Source organism: Canis lupus, chromosome 2, assembly GCF_011100685.1.
Source record: "Canis lupus familiaris isolate Mischka breed German Shepherd chromosome 2, alternate assembly UU_Cfam_GSD_1.0, whole genome shotgun sequence".
Classification (NCBI taxonomy): domain Eukaryota; kingdom Metazoa; phylum Chordata; class Mammalia; order Carnivora; family Canidae; genus Canis; species Canis lupus.
Window position 1 is genome coordinate 19,550,508 of NC_049223.1, and position 10,387 is coordinate 19,560,894.

Genomic DNA, 10,387 nt, shown 5'->3' on the forward strand with positions numbered 1-10,387 from the left:
TGTCGTTTCTAATGGCTGAGGAATATTCCATTTTATACATAGACCACATCTTTATCCATTCATCTTTCGATGGACACCGAGGCTCCTTCCACAGTTTGGCTATTGTGGACATTGCTGCTAGAAACATCGGGGTGCAGGTGTCCTGGCGTTTCACTGCATCTGTATTTTTGGGGCAAATCCTCAGCAGTGCAATTGCTGGGTCGTAGGGCAGGTCTATTTTTAACTCTTTGAGGAACCTCCACACAGTTTTCAAGTGGCTGCACCAGTTCACATTCCCACCAACAGTGCAAGAGGGTTCCCCTTTCTCCACATCCTCTCCAACATTTGTGGTTTCCTGCCTTGTTAATTTTCCCCATTCTCACTGGTGTGAGGTGGTATCTCATTGTGGTTTTGATTTGTATTTCCCTGATGGCAAGTGATGCAGAGCATTTTCTCATGTGCATGTTGGCCATGTCTATGTCTTCCTCTGTGAGATTTCTGTTCATGTCTTTTGCTCATTTCATGATTGGATTGTTTGTTTCTTTGCTGTCGAGTTTAATAAGTTCTTTATAGATCTTGGATACTAGCCCTTTATCTGATACGTCATTTGCAAGTATCTTCTCCCATTCTATAGGTTGTCTTTTAGTTTTATTGACCATTTCTTTTGCTGTGCAGAAACTTCTTATCTTCATGAGGTCCCAATAGTTCATTTTTGCTTTTGTTTCTCTTGCCTTCACAGATGTATCTTGCAAGAAGTTGCTGTGGCCGAGTTCAAAAAGGGTGTTGCCTGTGTTCTCCTCTAGGATTTTGATGGAATCTTGTCTCACATTTAGATATTTCATCTGTTTTGAGTCTATCTTTGTGTATGGTGTAAGAGAGTGGTCTAGTTTCATTCTTCTGCATGTGGAGGTCCAATTTTCCCAGCACCCTGTATTGAAGACACTGTCTTTTCTCCAGTGGATAGTCTTTCCCCCTTTGTTGAATATTAGTTGATGATAAAGTTGAGGGTCCACTTCTGGATTCTCTATTCTGTTCCATTGATCTATGTGTCTGTTTTTGTGCCAGTACCACACTGTCTTGATGACCACAGCTTTGTAGTACAACCTGAAATCTGGCATTGTGATGCCCCCAGATATGGTTTTCTTTTTTAAAATTCCCCTGGCTATTCAGGGTCTTTTCTGATTCCACACAAATCTTAAAATGATTTTTTCCAACTCTCTGAAGAAAGTCCATGGTATTTTGAAGGGATTGCATTAAACATGTAAATTGCCCTGGGTAACATTGACATTTTCACAATATTAATTCTTCCAACCCATGAGCATGGAATATTTTTCCACCTCTTTGTATCTTCCTCAATTTCTGTCAGAAGTGTTCTGTAGTTTTTAGAGTATAGAACCTTTACCTCTTTGGTTAGGTTTATTCCTAGGTATCTTATGCTTTTGGGTGCAATTGTAAATGGGATTGACTCCTTAATTTCTCTTTCTTCAGTCAAAATCTAACCTTGCACCTAAAGGAGCTAGAGAAAAAACAACAAATAGATCCTACACCCAGCAGAAGAAGAGAGTTAATAAAGATTCGAGCAGAACTCAATGAAATAGAGACCAGAAGAACTGTGGAACAGATCAACAAAACCAGGAGTTGGTTCTTTGAAAGAATTAATGAGATAGATAAACTATTAGCCAGCCTTATTAAAAAGAAGAGAGAAAAGACTCAAATTAATAAAATCATGAATGAAAAAGGAGAGATCACTACCAACACCAAGGAAATACAAACGATTTTAAAAACATATTATGAACAGCTATACGCCAATAAATTAGGCAATCTAGAAGAAATGGACACATTCCTGGAAAGCCACAAACTACCAAAACTGGAACAGGAAGAAATAGAAAACCTGAACAGGCCAATAACCAGGGAGGAAATTGAAGCAGTCATCAAAAACCTCCCAAGACACAAAAGTCCAGGGCCAGATGGCTTCCCAGGGGAATTCTATCAAACGTTTAAAGAAGAAACAATACCTATTCTACTAAAGCTGTTTGGAAAGATACAGAGATGGAGTACTTCCAAACTTGTTCTATGAGGCCAGCATCACCTTAATTCCAAAACCATACAAAGACCCCACCAAAAAGGAGAATTATAGACCAATATCCCTGATGAACAGGGATGCAAAAATCCTCAACAAGATATTAGCCACTAGGATCCAACAATACATTAAGAAGATGATTCACCATGACCAAGTAGGATTTAGCCCCGGGATGCAAGGCTGGTTCAACACTCGTAAAGCAATCAATGTGATTGATCTTATCAGCAAGAGAAAAAACAAGAACCATATGATCCTCTCAAAAGATGCAGAGAAAGCATTTGACAAAATACAGCATCCATTCCTGATCAAAACTCTTCAGAGTGTAGGGATAGAGGGAACATTCCTCAACATCTTAAAAGTCATCTACGAAAAGCCCACAGCAAATATCATTCTCAATGGGGAAACACTCGGAGCCTTTCTCCTAAGATCAGGAACAAGACAGGGATGTCCACTCTCACCACTGCTATTCAACATAGTACTGGAAGTCCTAGCCTCAGCAATCAGACAACAAAAAGAAATAAAAGGCATTCAAATTGGCAAAGAAGAAGTCAAACTCTCCCTCTTCGACAATGATATGATACTCTACATAGAAAACCCAAAAGACTCCACCCCAAGATTGCTAGAACTCATACAGCAATTTGGCAGTGTGGCAGGATACAAAATCAATGCCCAGAAGTCAGTGGCATTTCTATACACTAACCAGAAGACCATCTTTAAATATTCCCCAAGTTGAGCCTGGAGTTGCCTGAATAAACACATAACCAAAGTCTGATTAATCATGCTAATGAAGGCTCGCCTTCACAAATATTTTGACTTCTGTGGAATCAAAAATCTACTTTTCTTTTTTGTCAAACCCTTTAAAAAGTTGGGTGATGCATCTAGCAACTTTTAACATCTAAAATATTTATGACTAATAAGATGTATGAAAGAAATTTATTAAGCGTGTGTTCACTGTGGTTAAAATACAATGATTTTTTTAAAAATTATGGATAACCCAGCCTTTTTTTAAATTTTTTAAATTTTTTAAATTTTTTAAATTTTTATTTTTTGGATAACCCAGCCTTAATAATAATGTAACATTCCTCTCCATTGCTTGTTGACTATATAGTCTTCTAAAGAGCCCACTGGAAAAACTTAATGATCAAGATTTGCTATAGTTAGAAAGAGTAATACCAAGATGGATGGATGGATGGATGGATGGATGGATGGAGAGATGGATTGGTGGATGGCAGTGTCTCAGTACCACACCAGAAGTAGGAAGTCAGGAGATGACTCAAGTTTGAACTCAAATTAATTAAAGCTCAAGATAGGGGGAAAAATGGGATTGGACAGATTTGTGACATATATAGTTAGGATTTGTGGATACAGTAAGATTAAGGTCTTGTAGAAAGACTTGATATGTAGACTGTTTATTAAAAAGTCCCAATAGGAAAGCTGTTTGCCTGCAGAAGCAAACTGTTAGCCCAGAAAAATTGGTTTCAAAGCATTTCTTGAAGCGAATAGCAAACAGCAAAGTAATACATTGATTTAAGTTTTTTTTTTTTCCGGAATAAACAGTTAAATCACATTGACACAGGTGGCCCCAAATCCTATTCCCAAAAGTTAAACTACATACAACCTATATGACTGTATCAGTACTTACCTGGGAACATATTTTTCCTTATAGTAGGCTGTCCTCAATCATACTATCTTCAATATCCCCTAGAATTAAAAGGCATGTTCAGGTATGAGTCTTAATTCAACCTGCTCCCAATTTGGTTATATTTTATCCCCCCAAAGAGCAGAAAGCCTAACCATACACTGGAGCCCTGAGACTGCTGACTACTTATCCCATCCATCACGCTGCTATTTTCATTAACAAGAACTTTAGTGGGACACATATTTTATACCCTATAACATCACAGGCAGAAAGGAACATGGAAATACCTGGGCAGATGTTTAGCCTCATAGGGAACAAGTTCACGGGATGCCAGCTCAAGTGAAATTGGAGTTCAATCATTCCATTCTAATGATGCTACAGAAAACAGGAAAACGGATGGAAAAGGCAGAGGGAATGATGGGGCTTGGACGCCCATGGCTTGACAAATGGCCTGAAATGGTGTTTTCTCCATTCATAACTTAACAAGGCTACCTAAGGGAATCCTTGTAAATAAAAGTGAAATTATAATTCAAAGTATGAACTGTTAGGATAAAAAGAATACTGCTAGTCCTGCTACTAAAGGTTACCACACAAAAAGACTGTTCTTCATGAATATCATCATGGACTATGGAGAGATGGCACAAAGTACATTTTGAAGTCAAGTCTGGGAGAAGGGAAAGTGGATGGGGAAAAATCATAGGAAATCACTAAGGGTCTTATGGGGAGAGAGAGGGGAAAAGGTTTTCCATTTTAAGCAGCCTTGGAGACACTTTAAGGCATTGGTTTATTCCATTTCTTTTGGCATGACACCTCACCCTGACCCCCAATTCCCAAAAGTTAGGTGTTATTATTTATCCCCCAGAAGAAGTAGAGTTGCTCACCTATTTCTAAAACTACTATTAATAGAGCCCCCAAAGCACTCCTGTCACCCCATGGAGTCTCAGAATTAGTAACACATTGCAATCTACTACAGAAACTTGTCAATTAAAATAATGGATCTTTAGTCACAAATCATTATCACAGTTTGACTTTAAAGTGAACGGATGAGGTATGGTAAGGATAAAGGAAGGGCAATGGCAAAGATAAACTTGCCAGTGATTCCAGAATTGGCTGGTTTTCAAAGACGGCTGGGAGTATAGGGAAAAGAGTCAAGTTACTGTGGCATTGAGATTGGCTCAACTGGTATTAATTCTGAGGACAGACAGGGACACCTAGGCATTCTGAAGCCTCTCAGTACTTCCTGGTTTTGTTTTTTGTAAAAATATTTAATTGAACTACCACCCACCTTTATCTATGCAATTTATAAGTCCATCCACCCATCCATATGGTTGAAAGTTCACAAAACAAGGACACTTGGATGGCTCAGTGGTTGAGCATCTCCCTTTGGTTCAGGGTGTGATCTCAGGGCCCTGGGATCGAGTCCCACATTGGGCTCCCTGCAGGGAGCCTGCTTCTCCTTCTGCCTGTGTCTCTGCCTCTCTCTCTCTATGTCTCTCATGAATAAATCTTTTTTTTTTTTAAAGAAAGTTCACAAAGCAAATATGTCCCTGTATTTAGCACCCAGATAAAGTAAAATAAAATAGTAGTGACCTGGAAGCCCATGGTTTTCTCTTCTCCAGTCTCATCAACCCCCAAATAGAACCACCTGTCTGTCTTCTATTGCCATTGGTGGCTATTCCCTGCTTTTCTGCTTCCTGCAAGTAGGCTCCTATCATATTTATTCTTTTGTGCCTAGTTTTCTTTGCCCCATATCACATCCTGGGGCTTCTCCAGATGGTTCATGTGGTTGTATTTCAGTCTTCCTCACTACTGTATGGCACTGCCTTCTGTGAATATACTTCAATTTCTCCATTCCTCTATTGATGGACATTTGGATGGTTTAGAGTTGTGGGCTATTATACCCAGTGCTGCCGGGAAAATTATAATGCATGTCTTTTGTTGAAAATATATATTCTTTCTGTTGGATGTTTTTCTAGAAGTAGAATTGGTGGATCATAGTGGGTCCATGCATATTCAGCTTCAGTAGTTTCTACCACACAGGCTTCTAAAGTGGTCCCAGCAGTGTATACCCTGTACCCGTCACACTAATTGGATATGACGTTCCATTTTTCTTGCAAACAATTGGTATTTTCTGTCCCCTCCCTTCCATCCATATCATCTTGTTTTTATATATCATCTCTCTAGTCCTATCTAGAATTTCAGCCTTCCCTTCACCGTGCAAAATTAGGATACACAGTCACAACAAAGAGACCCAGATATGGTGGTAGGACGATGTCAAAATTCTGTAGGGTCAAAGTAGGTAGTTTCCAAGAAGCTAAGCCTGTTTTTTCTTTCTTTTTTTTAATGACACTGAATATTCCTGTCACAGAACTCTGGTTATAAAGTATGTGCAAAAATTATCTTAAATTTACTGAAAGGGAAATTTATGCAGAGGTTAAATGTCAGAGACCATCCCCTTTAGACTCAAGTGCATATATGCATCCACAGTGGTTTTCTGCAAGGCTATATTATTTATTGTAGGATTGTATGTACACATTTTTAAAATTGTAATATCTCAGATTAGCTCTGTTCAGTATTTCCTTTGTTCCACAAATTTGTTCACCTTCTTGTCTCTGTATTTATTCATCAACGTATTGAATTCTTTATTATCAGACTGTCCACTAGAATACATTTCATAAGGGGAGAAATTATGTCAGATTTGTTTAGGTTTTCTGTATCCAGTACTTGCTATGTCTCTGGCACAGAGAGTAGGTGCTCAATAAACACTTTAGTGGGAATGAATGACTGAATGACCCCTGAAAGGAATTTCACAAGCACATGGAAGGATGAAGAATGAAGCATTTTTTAAATAATTAAAATGGAAGCATTCTTCTTCTTCTTCTTCTTCTTCTTCTTCTTCTTCTTCTTCTTCTTCTTCTAATTAATTAATTAATTAATTAATTAATGCTACTGCTGCTCCTTGTAACTTTATTTTGGGGGAGGGGCTTTTTAGGTTTTTATATTAATTCCAGTTAGTTAACCTACAGTGTTATGTTAGTTTCAGGTGCACAATATAATGATTCAACAATTGCACACATCACCTGGTGCTCATCAGCTCATCATGACAAGGAAAACATTCTTTATTTAAAGCAACTTAATCTGATGGGAAGTACCTTATGTTTAACAATTTAAGACAATTCCCTTTATGGCAAGATTTTGTGAACACGTAGTTGAAATAAGTCTGTAAAGCGCCTCCCTAAGAGCTGGGGAAGCTGGCATGCCAAGACTGAGGAGGGGAGACAGAATTATAAAAGCAAACTATGTGTTCTTTCCTGTCCTATTCCTAGTTACAAATTTGCTATTAGTTTCATGTTCCCATAAGTAACACATCTGCACTATTTTTAAAAGTATCTAATACTGTCTTCCAGTGATAGGGAAAGCTAGTATTTTGATCTGTAAAGCAGCTGTTACCTTTTGTCACTATATTTAGTTCTTACAACTACTAAGTTTAGATACAGAGTACTGAAGTGTTATTGCCTGCATTTATCATTTACAATTAGATGACTGCAAGTCTTAAGAGAGTCATTTAATTATTCTTCTTTTTCCAGGTTTTCAGCCATTCCAGACACACAGTTCTCTGCCAAATTCTTAAAATTCCTGTAAAACGAATAAAAGTACCAACCTATTTTGGTATCATACTGAATGAAGCCTCATATCCCTAAGCTTTAGCAACCTTCTTTATGTTTTATCTTTACTTGTGATATTATAGTTTGAGTTCATTCCTAGCTCATAGAAGTGCTTTCCCTCTTAGGTTTTAAAAAAATCAAATGGTCTTTCCTTCCCTGGTCACTCTCTCAAGAGGCTGCCCTCTGACCCAAAGGCACACTGTCCTGTCGTATGTACAATTATGCTTCTTGTGTCTCGCTGCCCTCTCTAATTTGCATTGTAACTAATGTAAAGGTGGATGCTGTTGTTTGCAGCCACAGGAATAGCAAATGCAGAGGTGTTGGAAATATTGTCATAGTTGTCGGAGGGAGTCTCTGTCAGCGTTTTTCAGAAGAGGGAAACAGCAGGAGCTTTTTATAATGTAACTTTAATTACAATAGCCAGCACCCTGGCATAGGCTGAGGATCTGTTTATGATACACCTGCCAAGAATACTTTGAAATGCCTCAAGACATGTGTCTCATAAGTGGTGTCACCCCCTACAGGTGCTAGCCAGCAGTTCTTTTTTTTCTTCCCCTGTCCCTGATCACTGTTGGTCTGGCTACTCAAATACACAGCAGCTTAAAGTTAAAAGCCGTAATTAATGAAGCGAGATTAACCAGCCACTTAATAAAGCTACTATATCCATGACATGGCTAAATACTTCCAATTTTCAAGCTGTGATATGGAAATCCAAATTAATAAAATAAAATGGGTCATTTCTCACTTTGTACAATTAAGTTTATTTGTGGAGATTTTTGAACATGACCTTCAAAAACCTAGATAGATAATGAAACCTCAGAAAACCAACCAGCAGATGGCAATATATAGACTTCCCTGAGGCCTACTGATTGCCCATTATATAGGAGAGACTGTTAAATTTGTTTATGATTTAGTTTGGCAATTTACAGAAATTCTGGGAAAAGGAAGTATTTAAACCAAACAAAGGAGAGCAAGCAAATTTTATCTTTTGGTGTTTACAATAATTTTTTGTAGGTAATTTTAGATTTTCTCTCATTCTTGGGGATTATGTATTAGATAATAATCACCAGGGTTTTCAGTTTCCTGTTTTTAGCATAACTTTGGAATGCAGTTGATTACAAAGTAAAACCAAGGCATTTTTCAACACTTTGAGCAGATCACTATGTGTAAGGTTTTAGGAAGAACTTAAAATATTCAGGACAATAATATTAAACTTCCTGATAAATTCATTTCATACGTACTCTCTGATGTTTATATAATCTACCTGTTTGTAAAAACATTTCCAAAATAGATTTTCAGAATATTTCAGAATTTTACATTAAGATTATGGTAAAAGGAATATATTGTCTGTTGCAAGACTTGGGTTACCTCAACAGAAACATTAATGAAAGCAAATATCTATGCTTTCAGGCCACTGAGAGGCTGAACACTGTTCTGCCTTCAAACTCACTCTTAAATCAAAAAGTTAGAAGAGATATAGGATCTTCTCTTTACTGACCACTGAAAGCAGCTGTCCCTAATTTGGAGGGTATCAGTGAGTTGGTAACTCTAACATTTGTCTACCTTAAAATATGGAATGAAAGGCATTGTGCCCAACATTAGATATCATATATCTTTTTTTCAAATGGAAGTATAACCTGCTAATATTAATTATCAGCCAGCACAGGAAATGTAACACAAAGCATTATTACAGTCTTATTTTTCTCCTTATATATTCTGCTAACTCATGCACACCAGGGATGTGAGTGCATATTAAAATCAGTAGCAGATGAATGATGGATGAATCATAAATTGGATTGTGTGTTGGTTTATTTAATTAGTTTGTTAGAGTTCTCTGGAATCATCTAGGCACAGTGCAAAACTAATATATACAAGAATATTTAGCTGTCCAATTAGGAAAACATAAATTAGTCATATCGTCTATGCTGCAAAAACCACAACTGCCAAAAGAAATTAAACAAATGAAAGGCTAATAAAAATAAATGTTTTCCATGTATTCTGAATGCCCTGTGCATGAAGGCAGTGCAGTAGCCCAAGTTATTAAGAAGGAAACTTCTTTGAAATGAGTTTGGCCACTTGGAACATCAATTTTGCCTGTATTATTTTATTTATTTTCATATTGATTGATTAGTTGATGGTGGAAAGTGATCATTTGAAGAGCAGAATTTATGAAATTTCTGACTTTATACCTAAAATTATACCACAGAGGGGTGCTTGGGTGGCCCAGTTAAGCATCTGCCTTTGGCTCAGGTCATGATCTCAAGGTCCTGGGATGGAGCCCAGCGTTAGGTCGGCCCCCTGCTCAGCAGAAAGCCTGCTTCTCCCTCTTCCTCTGCCTTTCCCTCCACTTGTATTCTCTGATCAATCTCTCAAATAAATAAATAAACTTTTTTAAAAAGTAATAAAAAAATAAATAAAAATTATATCACAGAATTAGGACAATTATTAGAACATATCCTTTTGTTACGTACTTGTATTTTTGAGAAGCTAGAAGTTCTACTTGAGTTAATCATCTGTTTTGTTCCTCTCTACCTTGAAGATGACAAACCATTAGTTGGAAATGCATCACCATTGGGCTCAGCAGTAATTCTAGTTGAAAGAAAACTTAATTCACATTAGGATATACCTTATCATGATGTCTGTGGATTTTGAAAGGTGATTTTTCCCATCCAATAGTCAAGATTCTTCCCTACGACTTTTCATTTAATCAATAAATTATTAATTGTAAAAAAAATCGTGGAATCTGGACTAAAACAAAAAATAAGTAAATTCAGTGACAACATATCCTATATAACCAGTCTAGGGTTTAACTGTCTTAAAACTGACAGGTTTATGATAATTATTAGTTAATGTTAAAAAAGAAATGACTTTTGCTCAGTAGAAAGAGGCTGTGGATTTGAATATAGTCTTTGTTTCCAATTATCTCTGAAGCTTGAATAACTAATTGATTCTCATTTGCAATTCCAGGATCATATAATTTTCAGAAATATCTGTCACTGGTCATACCACCTAGTAGATAGAATC